At 48.7% G+C, this 20,150-nt stretch overlaps 2 protein-coding genes across 7 annotated transcripts in view; one reads left to right on the top strand and one right to left on the bottom strand.

Moving 5' to 3' along the window:
- LOC138452995 (antileukoproteinase-like) overlaps window positions 1-14,866 on the bottom strand; it is a 347,841-nt gene extending 332,975 nt beyond the window's left edge. The window contains exons 1-3 of one of the 3 annotated variants that reach the window (XM_069605398.1): window positions 14,740-14,866; window positions 9,167-9,265; window positions 8,737-8,828 (exon numbers count right to left, since the gene is read on the bottom strand). The gene's annotated coding sequence lies outside the window, so the exon portion shown is untranslated. Of the gene's footprint in view, window positions 1-8,736; window positions 8,829-9,166; window positions 14,693-14,739 lie in introns of those variants that run through there. The other 2 variants (XM_069605400.1, XM_069605399.1) reach the window with 2 other exon arrangements.
- A 2-nt stretch (window positions 14,867-14,868) lies between these two features.
- Window positions 14,869-20,150, top strand: part of LOC138452994 (zinc finger protein 793-like) — a 404,979-nt gene continuing 399,697 nt past the window's right edge. For 3 of the 4 annotated variants that reach the window (XR_011260346.1, XM_069605396.1, XM_069605394.1), the window contains exon 1: window positions 14,869-15,206. The gene's annotated coding sequence lies outside the window, so the exon portion shown is untranslated. The remainder of the gene's footprint in view (window positions 15,207-20,150) is intronic. The other variant, XM_069605395.1, reaches the window with a different exon arrangement.

The following is a 20,150-nucleotide window of genomic DNA, read 5'->3' as shown; positions in this document are numbered from 1 at the left end:
AAAATAACTTTCACCTTAGTACTCCCTCTCCTCTCCTCTCTGCCCCCCGGTGCCTGCTTCCCCGATAAGATCTCCCGGGGATCTTGACTGACCCCCTCCCCTAGAGCCTGAGACTGAGCTTGTAATGTCGTGCCAGAAGGGCCTAATAACGGGGCAGTCCCACCAAATATGAGCTGCTGTACCTTCTCCCCCGCAGCCCCTCCAACAATCCCCCGAGGTTGCCGGGTACATTGCATGCAGGTGGGCCGGGGTATAGTGCCAGCCGTAGATATACCTATACCAGGCCTCCTGCAGCTGGGCAGCTTTTGCCACCTTCGGAATCATCCTCCACAACCTCTCCCAGTCCTCTTTCCATTCTAGCCCCCAGTTGCTGCTCCCATCCCCTCATATAAGCCCAATTAGCCTTCGGGGCCGCGCTCTCTAGAAGCCTGTAAAGGTCTGAGATCAAAACTCTGGAACTCTCGTGTGTTAGACGTAACCTTTCAAACTGTGCTAGATCGCATACAGCAGCCTTCTTTACCTCTGCCGACAATATCCAGTGTCTAATCTGGAAGTATCTGTGCCTTTCTCCCTCGCCCACCCAGAACTCCAGCTTGCATTCCTCAAACGTTTTCACCTTTTGGTCACGAAACATGTCCCTAACTGTCCTACATTCCCCCCCCCCTCCCACTTCAGGAACGCCCCTCTCTCCAACCCCGGCGTGAAGTCCCCGTTATTGAAAATGGGGGTAAACCGAGATGGAAAGGTTGTGATCCCCCGTCTCTCCACCGCGCTGTCCCAAATGGCCACCATTCCCTTTGTTATGGCGCTCAGGTAGAGGTGAGGCGGTCTCAACCTTCGTGGGAGCCATAGTACCTCCCCCAGGTGATGTCGGGCTACTGCTCTATCCATTTTCACCCAATGCTTATTGTATTCCTCCGCAAACCATTCCTTAATTACCCGAAGCTTTGCAGCCTCATAATATTGGCGGAAGTCGGGAAGGGCCAGGCCTCCCTCCCCTCTGGACGCCATCAGTAGTCGTCTGGACAAGCATGGTCTCTTGCCCTCCCAAATAAACTCCTTAACCGCCCTGTCTAATTCCTTAAAGAAACTCACCGGAATAGAAAGCGGAATAGCCTAAAATAGATAAAGCATGCAGGGGAGAACCACCATTTTAAGGACTGCCTCCCTCCCCAACCGGGATATGCTTAGAGCGCTCCACTTCCTTAGGTCTTTTTTAATTGCCGTTAACGTGGGGGCGTAGTTCTCTCTGTACCAACCCGCCGGAGAAGGGGTAATCCTGATCCCCAAATATCTTAACCCGCCCAAACTCCACTTAAACGGGGAGATTGCCTTCATCTCTTCCACCTCATTCTCCCCTAGGGACAAGTTCATCAGTTTCGACTTCTGTAAATTGACCCGCAGACCTGATAACTCCCCGAATTTGGTCAGCAGTTCCATGCTCGCCTTAATTGACTCTGTCGGGTTCGTCAACGTGAGCAGCATATCATCGACAAATGCTGCCACTTTATGCTGACATCCCCCAAATGGTATACCCTGGATATTGTCTCTCTCGTATGGCCAGGAGAAGGGGCTCCAAATATATCGCGTATAGCAATGGGGAAAGAGGGCACCCCTGTTTCGTCCCCAGCCTTAGATTATTTGGGTGAGACATCTCTCCATTTACTAAAATGTGCGACGTGGGATTCTTATAATTAGCTGTGACCATATTAATGAACCCTTTCCCCAATTCCATCTTTTCCATAACTTGAAACAGGAACAACCACTCCACCCGATGGAATACCTTTTTGGCGTCTATCACTAGGCGGATCGCCGGAGTGGTCGTCTACCGTGTTTTCTCCACCATGTGGGCCACCCGCCTGATATTGTCAGCGGTCTGCCTCCCTATCACGAACCCTGTCTGGTCTTGGTGGATCAGCGAGGGTAGGTGCTTCTCCAGGCGTTTCGCCAATATTTTAGTGAACATTTTCGCCTCCATATTTATAAGGGCGATAGGTCAATAAGATGTGCATTCTTCCGTATCCTTTCCTGCTTTATAAATGTTATTTTGTCCTCCTCCATCGAGGGGGTAATGCTTCTCCTGGACCCAAACATTAAATAATTGCGTTAGATACGGAACCAATAGGGCTCTTACCTCGTCCTCCGTGATAGCCCAGCTCAACACCTCCCCATCCTCCCGAGATAGTCGTGGGAGGGGCAAAACCCCCAAAAATTCCCTCTGTGGCCAAGGCTGCGGGTTCTGTGAAGTATACAGAGCCTCATAAAATTCAGCTAACCTCCCCTTTATCTCTTCGGTCTGGGTGAGTCTCTCTCCCCTCCCATCCCTCATGGCCATTATAACATTCTGTTCCCTACTTCCCCTCAGAAGGCGAGCCAAGAGTGAGTCTGCCTTATTGGCCTTTGCATCAAATTGTTGCCTGACCCTCAGCATCGCCTCTTCTGCCTTTTTGGTCCTTAGAATCCCCAGCTGGCCCTCTGCTAACCTATATTCCCTGTATACCTTCCTTGTGGGTGTCTCCCTCACTCGCGCCCTCGCCGCCTCAACCTCCCTTTCCAGCTGTGTTTCCAGCCCTCTCATTTGCCTATTTCTCTCCGCCTTCAGAGCAATGAGTCCCCCCCTCAGAGTAGCCTTGAAAGCATCCCACCTCATGCCAAGGCTCGTGTCCGAGGTATTGCTCCTCCCGAAAAAATCCCAGATCTTACTTCCAATCTCCTCCCGCATTACCTGATCCCTCAGGAGTTCCCCCGGGAACTTCCAACTCCAACGTCCCGGCCTTCGCCTCCACAGCTGCAACTTCATCTGCACAAATTTGTGGTCACCAATCCTCATGGGGCCGGCCTAGACAGACTCCACCCCCCCGATCAGGCTTGCCGACACCCAAATATAGTCAATTCTTGATTGGTTTCTATGAACGTCTGAGAGAAACGTAAACCTTTCCTCTTCCCCCCGTAATGCCCTACACACATCTCGCAATCCAGCTTCCTCCCATCGCTCCTCCAGCCCCCCTCATGCTGAGTTCGGTCTCGCCGCCTGTCCCAAGCTAGATTGAAGTCCCCCATCAATACTTGTCCCCTCGCAAAATTACCAAGGGTTTCGCGCATGAACTGGTCCTGACCTGCATTTGGCCCGTGCACTGATGCTATGGTATAAGACGAGCCCATGTGCTCTCCCCTCACCATAATGTACCTCCCATTTTTGTCCCTAAGAATGTCCAGGATTCTGAAGTCTATCCTCCTCCCAAATGCCAGGGCTGCCTCCCTTCTTTGTAGGACCTGAAGCAAACAATATCTGTGAGAAGCCCTTTGGCCGCAAGTGGCTCTGGTCCTTCCTCAGTAAATGGGTATGTTGCAACGCCAGCACATCTGGTTTATGGCACCTGGTGAATTGCTCCAGCTTTGTCCGTTTAAGGGGGGGTGGGGGGGGGAGTATAGCCCCCTTCCATTATGTGTTAGCCACCTGAAGACTGGGCTGAAGTCAATTGCGCCCCCCCCTTGCCCATATCCCGGTCTGCCCTGGGTCTCCCCCCCCCCTCCTGTGGGTACGCTGATCCCCTTCCTCTCCTCCTCTGCTCCCTACCTCTGTCCTCCTGTTCAACAGAGGAGCCTGTGCGGCTCCATCGGTCGGTATGGCCTCCCCCCATTCATCCCAACCTCATCCAACCCCCCCTTCCTCTCCCTCCCTGAATCTCCAACTTGGGGTAAGACCGCCCCCTCCCCCACCCCCCCTACCTTTCCCTGCTACCCACGGACACACCTGCCCTTACCTGTTTCAAGATGTTTTCAACTCCATCCTCCTAGCCCCAGTGAAAAGCCCCTGTTCCCCCCCCCAAAGAGCCTTCTACCGGGATTCAAGTCACCCAGACACCCCCGGGCCACTACCGCTCTTCCCCTCTTTGGCACAACCTGTCCCCCCGAAATTGGTCCCTGCAGTGCCATCTTCCTCCTCCCCCGTTCCCGCTCCACCACTGTAGACCATTCCCATGGTCTGCCTCTTTCCCTTTGCCTACCTCGGGTTGGTGGCACCCCCTCAAGCCCCCTCCCTCCCCTTTTTCCAGTTTCAGTCAAATTATACCGGCTGCCTCCTGGAGGGTAGTTGCTCGCCTCTGGCTCCCTTCCCATTCAAACACCAATCCGAATGGAAAGGACCATTTGTACTTTATCCCTTTCTTGGCCAGCTCCTTCACGACTGGGTCCATGCTTCTTTTCATCAACGTGCTAGTGGCCAGATCCTGAAACAAGGAGATTTCTTGCCCTTTATAGAGAACTGTTTTGCTCCGTCTAGCTGCTCTTAACACTGCCTCCTTTTGGCTATACCGAGCGAAAGCCGCTAACACATATGGTCTGGCGTTAGGTCCTCCGAGGTCCTCCCAGGGTCCGGCCCACCCTGTGGACCCCGTCCAGCTCTCGCGCCCGGGGATTCTTCACCAAGGAGCCCAGCGAAGACCCCCTGGATCTCTTCCTTCAATTGTCTATCAGTGACAGTCACCGGTAGTGATTTAACCCTGATGTTAACCCTTCGGCATCTGTTCTCCAGATCCTCCACCATTGCCTCCATATTCCTTGTAGCAATGTCCGATCGGTCTATGGCCTTACTGTTTGCCATTGTGTCCCTTTCGCATTCCTGGAGGCCTCTTTCCACTAGATCCATCCTTTCTCCCAGCTGGGCCGTTTCTTGCCGCAGTTCTCCTAGTGCCACATTGAGGTTACTCCTCAGCAGTTGGAATTGTTCGTGAAAAGATTTAGCCAGGGACTCCCTCAAGTTCTTCATTTCCCCCCTAAGGTCTTGCCTCATCATCTGCGGTGGTTCCTCAGCTCCTTACTTGTCCCGTTGCTCTTTCGGTTGTGAACCGCCCCCCCCCCCCCTTTACCAGATCCTTGCTCTCCATTGCGGGCCAAAGCACACTCAATGTTCCCTGGGGCTCGCCTGAGAGATGACCAGCCTTCCCTGTCTTCCCCTTGGACCTGGAAGACATCTATGGTAGGCCCGCCCCGCGACTCAACTGCGTCGTTCACAGACAATTGTGGCTGATGCTGTCTCAGTTGGGGGCCTCTCACTCCGCGTATGCCATGTCCTCCTCACTGTGGGTTGCACAGCCTCCTACGGCGGGCCTGTGGGCCACTCCTTCCTTGTCACCCGGTCCTCGCCATTCCTGGGATGGGGTGCCACTATGTACCTGCTTGTTGAGCTCGGCTCTCTTCAAACGATCCGCCACCCGCCTGTGTAGGCCCAGGTGTATGCTCGACCCCCTGCCTAGGGAGTACGGAGTTGATCCAATACAGCTGCTGCACCCCTAAATCTCCTACGTTAAGAGAGGGGCTTAAACATCCTCTTCACTGTCTGCGGGGCCCCTCCCTTGTTTGAGGGCCTCACTGTCTTCCAGGCCTCTACTCTCCCGCTGAGTGGGGATCTATCGCTCTGTGGGGGCCTGCACTCTTGCCGCCGCCGCCACCTCTCACCTCCACTATGGCTGCCGGTACTCTCACCTTCCCAGCAGCTCCTCTGGGGGCACCCCACACACCTTCCTTCCTCTGGGGCCCACACTCCACACTTGCCCAGCTATCCTTTTTGCTCCCCTCCTTCTCCCTGCCGTGCTGCGCACCTTAGCTCCGGTGTTGCGCTCGTTCCAGGGGGAGGGAGGGGCGGCGCCGCCAAGCCTTTGTCTACCGCTCTCCTCCCTGACCTGTTTTCTGCTCCTCTCCGGGGTGTGCTGCCCCTCACAGTGCTCCCCACCACGTCACGGGGCTCCCCCAACAGCCCTCCCCTGGCCTCCGCGCTTGTCTTGATATGGGCAAAATCTTCCTCGGGGCCAGCCCTTTGAGAGCAAAAAATACCCAATTCAGCCCAAAATACAGGTTCTATTGTGCTGAGCAGTGATCTCATGCTAGTGACAAATGACACCTTCAATAAGTTTTAGTATTTATTCTAAACAGTGAATTTCATATACATTTGGTATTCAAGTTAGAGAAGATTACAAAGCACAATACTTAGAGAAATGCAAAATATAGAGAAACATAGAACTTTGATAAACAGAGAAACATAGAGAAACACAGTCTTACGCCCCTTCAATCAGCACTGGGAGACCCTGGCCCTCATAAGATAGCTGTAACAAGCCCCGCTCAGAGGACAGCGCTGCGGAGTGCCGTCAGAGCTCCAATTCCGGGCACTTGATCTTGCTCGAACCAAGTCCACAGGACGATCTCCCACCCGAGTCATGTGAGCATGCATATTTTATAATCTCGTGCTGCCCGTCCATGACGCACAGTTCCAGAACTTTCCCTGTGCAATATATAGGCTGGCTCATGGAAAAAACCCAACTCTGTTAATTTCCACTGCTCCTTCTTCTGAGCCCCTCCCTGGCTCCCATCTGCGCGAAAGCTCAGGAATGTCTTATCAGTGCCTCCCCAGAGAAAAGGAGATTAGCTTGGGGCCATGCAGGGCTACCGTTAGTGAAGCAGAATATTCTAAGGGAAGCAGGGATGTATTAACCCCATCTGCAAGCTCTAAAAGGCATGCACTCATAGCTTAGTGTTCATAGCGCTTAAGATGGCTATCTGAGCGCTATATAGGTGCCATAATGTTCCAAACACTCCAAAAATGTCTATTTAGCTACAGAGCTAGGGCCCTCTCCCTGCCTGTCTATCAACAATGCATAATGTGACCTATCACTCATACTAGGCCTGCATATTCCTTGTAGCTCACTACTGCATAATGGAAGTGCTACAACAGACTACTGTCAGCATTTTTAGCACATACTTTGAATACACTATTGGCTTTCAGCGGCTAATGCTGTCATCTAAAGCCGATTGGCAAGGTTGCAATTTTGTGTATCACTACATTGCTGCACGCTCTTCCTGGGGGGGCCCACTCCTCCAGTCCGTGTTCCTCCACAGGCGCTGCCGGGGCTCCAGTGCACCGCCACTGGCTCCTCCTCTGGTCTGCCCCAGGAATCCCGTTTCCCGAGGCCTCGATCCACCCAGGGGGCCGGGAGGGGTTTCCCACTCCTCCCATCCGTGCACTGCCGATGGCGCTGCCGGGGCCCTGGTGCGCCGCCAAGGGCTCCTCTGCTGGGCTTCTCCAGGAGTCCTGCCTCCTGGACTCGCGTTGTGCTCTGCCTGGGGGTAGGGGAGGGGTTTCCTGCTCCACCGAACCATGTCTCACTGATGGCGTCACAGGGGTCTTGGTGCGCTGCGGGCTCCTCCGCTGGGCACCCCAGTGCTTTCTGCCTCCAAAGATCTAAGCCTTGGTACTGGGGGGTGGGGCTGCCGGGACCAGGCCACAGAGTCACGGAGCTGCCGTCGGCACATCCACTCAGTGCCGGCGACCATCTTGGAATCCCGTGAGACCACACTTTTAAGTGTCTTTTTGCTTTTGTATGCCTTGCAGTTGCAGTACAAGCAAATCCTGGGTCTTTTATGCTAAATTGACATGTTTTGTTTCCAAATGCCACCTTAATTCTTCACGCTTGCGAATGTAGTGCCACAAACCACACACTGCACTTGGTCCAACAACTGCGATCCAATGTGGACCCAAAGTCCAAATAAGAGACATATTTCTGTGTTTTTGCATTTCTTTTGTCTGTTTCCATCTCTCCTTCTGCTTTTCGTTTGAGATTCCTACCATTTTTGGGCACTAGGAAACAATCCAATTTTATGTGATATTTCCGCATTTTAAAGCCCAAACACAAAAGACTGATTTTTTTTTGGCCGTTTTCGTATTGTCTTTAAAATGCGGAAATATCACATATCGCCCCCTCCTTCCCCACCCGCTCATTAACACTTTAATCGGGGGGTCAACCCCCCGAACGCCTAATTTACCCACCCACCACCCCCATCAACACACACACACACACACACACACACACACACACACACACACACACACACACACACACACACACACACACACACACACACACACACACACACACACACACACACACACACACACACACACACACACACACACACACACACACACACACACACACACACACACACACACACACACACACACACACACACACACACACACACACACACACACACACACACACACACACACACACACACCTCTGCCTCCGTCGACGACTCCGCTGGGGCTCACAGCACCTGCCAGCCCCTCCGCGCACTTGTGTGCGGCAGGGGGTTTGACAAGTAGGATAGTTGATTTAGAAAGACCACTCTGTGCGGTCCTGGAGTGGTCTTTCTAAATTGACCCTCTTCCCTAGGTACAGTGAAAAAGAATTTTATTTAGTACCAACAATCCATCTAAAAAAGGAGCCAGAATCTGTGAAAACATTGCAAACCCCACTTTAATTTATGTCACGTTAGTTTTTAAAAACCATTTCAAGTTTTAAAAATGTAAAATGCTTCAAAAGAATCAAAATGGCAAACACCACATGCAAAGATTCAAAACGAACCACGTGAAAAGGCTGGGGAAAAAATAATAGTCCCCAAAAGAAACCATGTGAACAGCTAGGGGGAACAAAACTCAGCAATAATGGGTCAGAAATAGTGGTTGGATAAAAAAAATACATTGATACAAGTCTCAGAACACCCCCTGTTCAGATCGTGAAATGCTAGCGCAAATTTCTTTTTGAAGTATGGTCCTGGACTCTTACACAGATTGGTGGCGAAAACCACACCTGGATGTGCAGTGCACAGGGCCGCTATAAACATTCAGCCCTTCTACTCAACCAATCACTTCTACTCAACATAGGGAAAAGAAATCCTTACCTTTCTGCGTGACTGGGTCAAGTGCTTCACTGGATTTTGCTTGCTGGGACACAGGTTGTTAGGTTGACACACTGACACTTGGAGCAATGCTGCTGCAATGAACAAACAGTTAGCCAAGGGTACATGGGTCTACCTGAGACTTCAAAATTAAGATTAGATGAGCAAGGGTTAAAACCAACTCTTGGGTGTTAGGCATCAGCTAGTAAGCAGGACATAACACTGGGAAACCAGGAGAGAGTACACAGTGCACTGTAAAGGCAACTCCCACATGAGACGTGAACTTTCACTACAGTCCCAAACTGGACATGAGAAAGGAACAGCCTCAAAAATAGGTTTGAAATCCCCGATTGTGACTCCTAACTATACCTTTAAAATTGCCCCACCATCACCCACAGCAAAATACAGTTGTTTTTAAAAAAGGCATTCTTACTGTCGGCAAGTCCTTCTACAGATGTCAGGATTGTTTATGATGCCATTGCTGCTGGGGACTTTGCTGTCCAATATGGGATCATAGAGGCAATTTCTGTTCCTGCAATTGAAAAAGTACAATAAAAAAATATTATGGACATACCATTTTGACCGCACCAATATTTGCGCACTACATTCTGCCGGTCGGCACACATCCTCCCCCGCACAAAAGGGACCTAGGGTGCAGGGTCCTAACGGGAAATCTCCAGATTTCCCTATAGGCCAGTCCCTGGCAGCTGGCAGAGAGAACAGAGAGCAGTCAGAGCACATGCCTGTAAACGTGACTCATACTCAGTCACAGAGACAAACCGACAAAAAAATAATAGAGCGGGCGAAAGAGCCTCAGCTATATTTTACCCTTTCTATGCCCTGCCTAGAATAGTTTAGAATCCAGCCTGCCGGCATTCAAATCATTCATCTACATATCTTCCATAGAATCCGAAACAGTAGTTCTTAACTTACCGAACTAACTTTCAGAAACATAGTAATAGCCATGTAGCTTTTACTGCAGTTCAGTGGCAGTGCTGACGTAGCAGTAGACCGCCGGCTGCAATGCCAGACACAAGGGCCCCTGGCTTCTCTGTAACATGTAGTGCCCCATGCAGGAAGATACACATGAATTCCACTTTAAATCACTTCTATGGCAGCAGTGCACCCAAAGTACTGTTGGTAATGCAGTGATTTTAGAACATCAATGGATGCATAGACTTGCTCTATAGTAGATGGCTAGAGGGGTAGCTCAACAGGTTGACAATATGTGTTTAAGGTTGAATTTAACCAAAACAATAAAAACAAAACATATATGCAGAACTTGAAATCAAAGGACTTTTTGCAATTACTTATAAAAAAAAAGAAAGTGTTATAAAATGTGTTTGGCCAAACTATGGGTTGGGCAATGGGTTGGGGTATTTCTGCATCTGTAGCGAAAACCAAATGTTGGCACCCATGAACCCAGTTTAATTTCCTAATAACAGCTGTCAGCACAACGAAAGCATTTATTTATGATTAACCAGTCTGATAAACATAACATCTTTATAAATATAACCTGTAATAAAACACAAAGCAAGTGGCACACAAATAGAGTAATGGTGTGGTGCTCTGACAAAAAAAAAACATCTCAAAGAAAACTAGTGAACGCAAGTTTCAGCAGCGTTTTAGAGTTTCTAAATGACTTTTTTCCTATGAGCATGTAAAATGCACATTTGAACAACAATTATGTGTCCAGCATGTAGAATGCCTGATTTCAACAGACCCCCCGTAGTGATGTTCATGGCCCATTGATTTCTGTGATGTCCCTTTCAGGACTGAAGAAAACAAACGGGATGAGCAAATAGAGCCAGGAAATGCGCGAATGATGCCTGTGGAAAAGGGCACCACAAAGATTAGGTCACCGAGCCCCCAGCTTCCATCTGGAAGCTGGGGGCTTGGTAAAGCCTGGTCATGGCTGAGGAAGGCCGTGTCCCGAGATCCGGCCAGACATGATGCCGGATCGCGGCCCCGACCATAACCAGGGGGGTGACAAGGCAGAAGGGCAGCCAAGGCAGGGGGGCCGGTGTTGTCTGATATTCGGCTCCCCCACGGCATATTGCTGCAGCCCAGCAATCTGCTGTGGGGGAGCCGGATATCATACAACACCGGCAATGTGTGCTTCCGTCCTTCTCACCTCCTCTCCCCCATGGCCCCCAAGGTGGGGGCACAGAGGTAGAGGGGTGCAGGGGGACCAGCATTGCAGTGATCCGGCCCCCCTGCTCGCCTCCTCTCCCCACGCGTTCGCCTTCGTGGGTCCAAAGGGGGAGAGGGAAGCAGAGGGACCAGCAAAGGCCTGAAACACTTGCTTCACGGCACCCCCTCCAACTGTGGTGTGGGGGGCTGAGCCGAGAAGCAGCATCCTTTACCAGGCAAGAAGATGCTGGCGGCAGCAGCAGGAAGCAACAACGCAGCATGGACACACAAGCCAAATGCAGGAAAGCGCACATCCATGCTGCGTTCATTTTCTGTTTCGTGGCTACGTCACACTGACTGGGCATGTGCATGGGGGGGGGCCAGTGACCGCCATTCAGTTAAGTGAGGCAAAAAAAAGTATTCTCTTTTCTCGTCTTCCTAGATCACACGTTCCATAGATTGAAGACCTCTGCCTACAGTATGGCTATTTTTAAGGCGCAATACTCAATTGTTATCTTGCTGGTAAGACTACGTAGGTGTCTGCATTTTCACTGCATACTAGCAAAGTATACATGAACATGCAGGCACCTAGTCAGTAAGACAACGCAGGGAAATGAACGAACGCTGTCCTGTACAGGCAGACAGTGGAAGAAATGCCCAGGGGGGTGGGGGTCTAATGGAATCAAGAAAGACTTCTTGTGGTACAAACTCTGGCTGGTACGGCTCAAAGCACTGCCTGGCAGCACTGAGCGGGAAAGTTAGGCATATCTCCTTGCAATGTTCAAATCAGAATCCCTCACCTCGTGAAGGCAGTAATGTTAAAGAAATCATGCCACAGGTAATTCCCCCTTTCCGTACCATACCAGCCTAGTCTCTGGGTTTAACCCGGAGACTGAGTGTTTTTATGCTCTTCTCCGGGTCTCTGAGGAAGAGCGTGGAGTATCTGGATTTTCAGGAGACTACAGACGACCCACCGCAAGGCACTTCTCTGCTGATGGAAAGGAAAGCTGCAGACCAGGTTTCTGGTCCATTTCCAGGCTTGCTAATGGGGCAGATTGTTATTAGTCGCTCCCCCACTGCGCATATTATCAATACTAATAGAACACCTTCTACTCCTATGCCTCGTGTGGTAATGTGGCAGCGCAGTGGCCACACCACTTGGGCAAGTACCAGGGCCATTATGCAACATTCATCTAGATTACAGTTTAATTGCAGACGGATAATACTTACCAACCAAGAAGACACACAAAGATCTGCTGTTGCTGCAGCCAAAATCAAAATAGGAAAAAACACACACACTGGCACCCAAATATACCTGGCGCTTCGAAACACTTCCGAGATGTATAAGCGCCTTATAAATACACAATAAAAAATAAATATCTGCCTGGAGCACTCCTTCCTCTGTGATTCTCTTCCTAAGCATGTAGCTGTCCCACGTGAAAACGTCACGACGACTTCACAGAAATACGTGAAATACGTCATGACGCTGTAAATGCATTTCAGAAAGTATCAACAAACTTTTAAACACACAATGCCAAACTTGCCAACATTCTGTGACCAAAAAGATGTAAGATTTTCCATGTTTCAAAAAGAATAATTTGCATAACTATGACATCACAGGAAAATACAAAACATACATTGTTGGTACCATTGAAGCATTCTAAAATACACAACCCATCAAACAGCACACATGGAAAGATGTTCAAATATTAAACATGTATAATTCGGAATGGTAAGTTAACACCAAATTCAATTTCACAGAAAATAATCACATAGAGGTGGTAGGCAACGTTTGCCACTGCTCTGTAGCAGCAGCCTGGGCAATACATATGCATTCCAGCAGTGCAAGTTGAACACTGAATGACATGGGGACTGGTACCCTCCTCAGTCTGATAGGCAGATGCTGTGTGATTGTGTTACGCTCTGCCACTTGCCTTCATTGGTGGTTCACCTAAGGGTTGCCCTGTCAAGAGTGTAGGACAGAGTCACGTTGCTGTCAGGTCAGTGGATTGGTCTGAGCCCAATCAAAGTAATCACCTACCAGTCCACTGTTTTTGATTGATTGATATTTTATTTCTATCGCGCTCATACACAAGTGTTTCAGAGCGCGACAAGGCTAAGGAGGGGAACAGGGGAGAACAAAACAGCGATCTTACTAGGCCCAGTGACATTGAGAACGCGCAAGTGCATGGGAGAGGGGGAGGGGAAAGGTGCATGGAAGGAGAGAGAAGGGGAAAGTGCGAAGCAGAGGAGAAACAGATACATAACAATAAATAAATAATAATGGCAACAAACAGTGGTAATGCTGCCAGCAATTTGTAAGTGCTAGGTTTAAGGCAGCAGACAGGGTATGTCTGATAAGTGCAGGAAGAAAAAAGGGGGGCTGTATGTGTACAGATACAGACCCCAGTGCACAGGGTGGCCCGGAGGCAGTGCGAGAGGGTGAGCAGGTACCTGGGCCTGAAGGACAGAGTGGCTGGGTGCACAGTGCCACGAGAGAACAGATCAGCAGGGGGGAGGGGGAGCAAAGGCAGAAGAGGAAGGTCTTGAGGTGCTTCCAGAACCGGAGATAGTTCTCCTCAAGTTTTAGAGTGGCAGGGAGACTGTTCCAGAGGGAGGCCCCAGCGGAAGACAGAGATCTACCCCCAGGTCGTTTCTTTGAAAAACGACTGACCCTGAGGGAGTTGGAGATAGAGGAGCAAAGAGCTCCAGAGGGGAGGTATTTGCGGAGGGATAGCTGAAGGTATTTTGGACCCAGGCCCCATAAAGCATCGTGGACAATGCAGAGGGTTTTGAATGTAATCCTTGCATCCACTGGGAGCCAGTGGAGAGATTTCAGAGCTGGAGAGATACGATCCCAGGGCTTGAGGCCAAGGACTTGTCTCACAGTCCTGTTCTGGATTAGTTGCAGAGGGCGGAGTTTAGAGGCAGTTAGATTTAGAAAGAGGCTGTTACAATACTCCAAGCTAGAGAGAACCAGAGCACTGTATAGACAGACTAATGAATGTGTTGCATGCTTTGTCCTGGAGCCTGCCTTAGAGTCACATAAATATCCTGCCACTGTAAAAAGCAGTAGGGTCTGTCACCCAAACCTGTATGCGGTAGGACTGCTTAAAAAGCAGAAGCCTCCTGCCTACATCGGTAGGGTTGGCAGGTGCGCAATGCTATCGGGTCTCATAGGGACTTTAAACGTGTGATTGATAATGAAAGCAATACAAGGCCTCTCTTTAGCCTTCTTTGCCACACATTACAAAAAAGCAAATCAACAACCCCTCACCTCCTCCCCGGGGGAATGCTAAATCGCCCACCACAAAGGCGAAAAAACATTTCTGAACTGTTATGCTGGAAATTTGTACCCAAATGCATCCGTCTGCAGGAAACACATATCCCCATCTGCTGCACATAATAAATCCTCCACCTCCTTTCCCCTCCACAGTGGGGAGGGTAACTTACTATTCGCTGTACTGTTCACTGGTACAGTGGAAGTCCCATTGGGAAGGGAGGAACGCACTGTGCCCAGCCCCACTCCATAAAAACATCGCTCCGGGCAAATCGCCCATCTGCATGAGAAAACCCAAAACAGAACTGAATCCCCTTGTACTTTAAGTAAATCTCACTTCTGGTGCACATTACAAACCCCAAAATACACAGAAATACGCCCTCCCCAATATTGCCGCTCTGCATGAAAGTAACAATCAACATGAGATAACTTTAAGACTTGGCATAAACCACATTCAAGCGCCAAATAACATCAAATGTACGAAATGAGCTTTGTAAGGGAGGAATCTCTCCCGCTCCTGCAATGCCTCGCCTCCCCGCTCTTTCCCGCTCGTGCAAAAAAAGAAAGAGGACGACGTGAACGTCGAAACCCACGTGATGCAGAGCAGCCCACGTGATGAAGTGGAGGCGGAGCCTTGCTTTGATCCGTGAAACCCACGTGACGAAGTGGAGGCGCAGCGCTGCTTTGGTCAGCGAAATCCACGTGACGAAGTGGAGGCGCAGCGCCATTATGGTCAGTGAAACCCACGTGATCACGTGAAGCGGTGCGTTCCTGGGGTCCGTGAAACCCACGTGCTGCAGAGCAGCCCACGTGATGGAGTGGAGGCGGAGCCTTGGTAGGGTCCGTGAAACCCACGTGACGAAGTGAGGGCGCAGCTCTGCTATGGTCAGTGACACCCACGTGATGCAGAGCAGCCCACGTGATGAAGTGAGGGGGCAGCGCTGCTATGGTTAGTGATACCCACGTGATGCAGAGCAGCCCACGCGATGAAGTGGAAGTGGGTAGGAACTAGACACAGCCCTTTTGGAAAGGCTCGTGTCCTGAGTCCAGGCAGCACCAGGCGAGTGCGCGCATGCAGCTCTTGCAGTGGATTTTATGTGCATTTCATTTTGCCTCCATTAACTTAGACGTTCGCACTCCTTCGTTATACTGAAGAGGAGCCCTTTTGCAACCTATGCAGGTTGAAGCTGTAATTCCTGGTATTGTACTTTTCACATGTTGAAATTACACATTGCAAGTGCGTGACTTTCTAAACACCTGGTTTTGCAATGACACTGGGCAGCCTGTTGTTGGTATTGTAGACACAGCAGCTGCTCCGAAGCTCATTTACGGCATGGTTGCGGGTGCTGCAGACCCTGCTCTGGTGTAACTGGCTACATATATAATAATAAGGCCCGTTTCTTGTCCTGGGGGAAGCGGGCGCCTGCCTGGGGCGCAATTGCCCCGGTACCTGGAACGGGAAATTTCCCTGGGTGTGGGGCGCGATTGCCCTATGGGGAGAGTAGCCGCAGCACAGTAGCAGCATCTGCTGACTGACAGTCACATAGTACTTGCGTAAAGTTACCGAAGTCAAAAGGCTCTCTGAACTTTTGTGCCACTTGGGGTGGGGGCATAAAAGGGCGCCTTAACTGTTGGCGGCCCGCCTTTGCATAGCTCTCAACCTTTCGCAACTGCTTGGCTGGTGAGAGCCTGGGTTGGACACCAGAGGTGACATCTGGTGTTAGAGGAAGTGACATCACAGGAAGGTGTGCGCATAAAATCCCAATATTAACCATACCTCTCAACCATTTGTGTTGTAAAGGCGGGTGAAAACACCAGATTTTATTTTTGGCGGGTGAGAGGCCCATTGAAATGAATGGGCGTGCAGGAGGCTTGGCGGGTGAGTCCGCTGTTTACAAGGCGGGTGACACCCGCCAAAAGCGTGTGAGTTGAGAGCTATGTATTAACTAACTAGGGTGCTGCAACACTAGGCCCTTTTGCATGCAACCATTGTACCAAGTAAATGCAGTTAAAAAAAATACAAACACATGTTCATTCTGTACAGTTTATTTCTTTTCCCCAGAAGCACACTTGCCTAAAAATAAATGTACAACTGTCACATGATGTTTAACTTGCACCCCTCAAAAAATTGATATTCTTGTTAATGTATTGCACTTAAACACATATTTTGAGACTTGCTATGTTGCTTACTAATGTAGAATTTTGCTAGACTGACATTGTTGATCCGTTCAAAAGTATCTTCAGTTCTTAGGATCTCACACACACACTTTAGTTAAGCAGTGGAGCTGGGATTTTAACCCACTCTTCAATTAAGCCACTTAACCACATTCTTTTTTAGATGTATGTGGTACACATATTGGCTATCTAGGACTTCAATAATACTATTTTACAGTGATTACTTGCAAAAAAAACAAATCACATAGTAAAGCAACATGTAAATCCTTATAGAAACATGTAATTGTTTATTTGTAAAGTGCTTATACACAAGTGAAGTGCATCAAAGTGCTTCAAGGTGGGAAGGGAACAAGGGAATAAAGTCATTCTTAGGCCTTAAAGATTCCGAATGAGCAAACAATAGCTAGAATACTAGGCCAGAGGCAAATCTACTAGTGAAGTATTTAATAACGAGTGAGGGGAGAAAACGGGGGAGAGGTCAAGGTCATGCAAGTGTGCAGAATCGGAGGTGTGAGGGAGGTGGAGGGGGACCAGGGCGCCACGTCCAGCATGTGAAGCTAAAACAATATTATTGCTTTATTTCCACAACCTGAATGAAAAACTACAAGCTGGAAAAACAATGCAAGTGTTTAACCCACCCTAAAAATAATTGCAGTAAGGTACCTTGGGCATAGAGTTTGTTTCTCACAACTTTGAAATGTGCTTTATCACGTCTCCAAAGAAAGGAATTCACTGTGTAAGAGGATGCTGAAGCAGTGGACATAGGGCATTTTTGCCACTAATAGCAATGGGGATGGAAATTGTAATGTTATGCAAGCAGCACTTGGGTTCTATGGAATAATCAGATTCTGTATGGCCAACACGTAACAGGAGGCCTGTGGCAGGTGTTTCATAATGCGTTGTCACCAGTGGCGTACCGAGTGGGGCGGCAGGGGGGCAAGCTGCCCCCGAACAGGCTCTTTTGAGATTTTTGTCAGAGGATCACTTCTCCCGTTCAGCACCTCAATGAGGGTGCCCAATGGGAAAGGTGTCCCGCTGGGAGGACAATATGTGCTGAGCAATTCCTGCTCAGCATGCTCATTGTCCTGGCAGCAGGACACCTTACCCTTTCTGAACGGGAGAGGTGTCCCGCTGCCTGGACAATGTCCCAAAGAAGCTCCGGGCAACACAGTAGCTCTCACGTTGCTCTGCGTCAACAGAGCATTTCAATGTGAGCAATTAGGCGCTGATGGGAGGGAGCGGGTACTATTAACATGGACTCTTGTCCCTTTAGAAATGTGCATGGGAGGGAGTGATCAGCAGCGAGAAGGAAAAGGTGCATAATGTTGCATGCTTCATTTATTTATTTGTGTTTTTTCTATTTTAACAGCGCGCTTAATACCTGAGTGAAATAATGACTATGGCTTTACCCAAGGGGGATTTGTTAGGCACACATTAACCTGCATGATGCCAATGTGACTTTACATGCAGGAGGGGGAGAATAATACTAAAGCCATACTCTTATTGCTCAACATACTTCCAAGACTCTAGGCCCTGGCCAAAACCACCGCAGCATTTCAAAGCAATGGATACACCAGTAGTATTGATTACCGTTTACATGGTTGTGGGGAGTGTGTACAGTACTGGGTGCATGGCCGAAGTCCATGCACCCAAGAACAAAGTTATAAGCACTGCAGATATAAGACACTGCACACCCACACATTGCAATATCTATGGAAATACAGCTAGGAGTCTAGCCTCTGGCCAGAACAAGAGAAGCATACCACACCTATTGATACAGCCGTAGTTCCGCACATCACTCAGGTGGTTGTGGGCAGGATGTAGAGTTTTGGTTGCATGGCTGCAGGCCTTAGGCCGTACGCCATACTCCTAAACCTCTAGGCCTTGTCCAAAACCACTACATCGTACTACAGCAATGCATACACCCGTACTATAGCTTAGCAGTTAGATGGTTTTGGGGACGTTGTACAGTTTTGGGCCATGCAGCCAGGAACGACGATATAAGCATTGGAGTTATTAGCAAATGTACACACATATATTCTAATATATCTGGACATATATCACAATCTCTACGTCCTGCCCCCAAGCACTGCAGCATATTAGACAGGCACGTTAGTGGTAGAGTTGTTATGGTGAAGTTGCAGTTTCCATATGAAGAGCACTTTTTGGGTGCCTTATACCTGTGCTCCCCTTGGACGATTCCTCACCAAAGTTTGCAAAAAAAATATATACAACACTCTCAATTTCTTTGGAAAGTTTGGTGATGTTTGGTGCAGGGGGAGGAAAGTTATAAGGGGGGGTTGTCAAACCTTCTCTTTTCCCCTTAGACTGAATGCGGGAAAAAGTTTGTGCCCGCGACCATGTGGCACTTTCCCTGATTGGTTGTGCAACAGCATAAAGTACGTTAGCTTTCTTCACCCGCTATCTTTTATTCATGTTTTGGTGGACGCGGACATCACTAGAAATACATACAAAACAAGACCGCATTGCACGTGTCACACTTATGTAATACTATTTCAGAAGGTGACCTTTGAGGGGGGTAGGATGGGATGTGGAAGCACAAACTGAAAAAGTGGAGTTTTCTTGTCACCAAAATCATACGTTTAAATGCCAGTTCGTGCTCGCTGTACCACTAGCAAAAATGTTTTTGGAATGATATTGCCGTCAGACTGGCGTCCTAAGTTTTGAAGGCCATCATCTGCACTCTTTGCTGGAAACAGCGAATCTGGAGGTGTATGGGAGTAGCGGTTCTCATTATTGGATTTCAATATGTTGATGCAATGTAAGAATGTATTTGGCTTCTGAGTGAAGGTCACATGAGTTGCTTTTTTGGTTGGACGCTCAATACGCCCGCGCATCCGAGTGAATGTATAAGGGGCAATTGTTTTTTTACCTTGAGCGAACAGGAAACCTTTGAAGACATTCACGGAATGAAAGGGTCGAAAAAAATAGCAATTGATAAGGTTATGTTTTAAAAAGTTTGTCCGGGACATGCAATATCAGTCTTCGAAGATTCTTCTATGCAAACACATTGGTGTCTGACTTGCAGAATAATAATGGAGGCAGTAAATATTATTTAAGTTTACTTTTGCCCACTCTACAGCGTACTGCGCTTTATTTTTACATTACTAAAAATCTAATTGTGCCAATATAACTGACGTATTATCTTTCTGCTCTGAGACATTTTTCCGGTAATATTGCAGAGTGCACAAGTCCTGCATTTGTAGACTGACTACTCTCATCCTTTTTTAGCATTAATATTTTTATTATAAAAGTTATGTTTGCCCACATAGCTTTGTGTACAAGTTTGCACGTTATGTTGCTTTTGTTTGAAATCAGGAGATGTAATATTGTTTTAATTGTCCATTCATTTTGCTTTCATAACTGCATTATCGTCTTACTGTGTAGTTGGAATTTTTTTTCTCCTACGGTGCATGCAGAATCTCAGCGTTTGTAGCCTGTTACTATAGTTACTCATGGTTATTAGTAATATTCCGGTAAAATGTCATGTTTGACCACCTACATTTGTATATTACTTTGCACATTTTTTGTCTCTTTTTTTTGACATTTTTTGGTAGATGTTGGTTATTGATACGTATTTCCTGTTACGTTTCCCGCCCAGGTACATCTTGCCGTATTGTCCGTGCTACGGATTCCAGATGCCCAGTGAGGGCTTTTTCGGCCGGCAAATACAATTGTTCATGAGCGGTTGCCTGTCCATAACAATTATGTGGAATGACACCCTAAGCCCGCTTTGTCCATACGCTGAACTTGCTATTCGGAGCAACATGACATCATTTATGGTGCTGTAGCCTGAAGGTCATAGCGC

Source organism: Ambystoma mexicanum, chromosome 4p (assembly GCF_040938575.1).
Source record: "Ambystoma mexicanum isolate Mex_15411 chromosome 4p, UKY_AmexF1_1, whole genome shotgun sequence".
Taxonomy (NCBI): domain Eukaryota; kingdom Metazoa; phylum Chordata; class Amphibia; order Caudata; family Ambystomatidae; genus Ambystoma; species Ambystoma mexicanum.
This window is presented reverse-complemented; position numbering and strand designations above follow the sequence as displayed.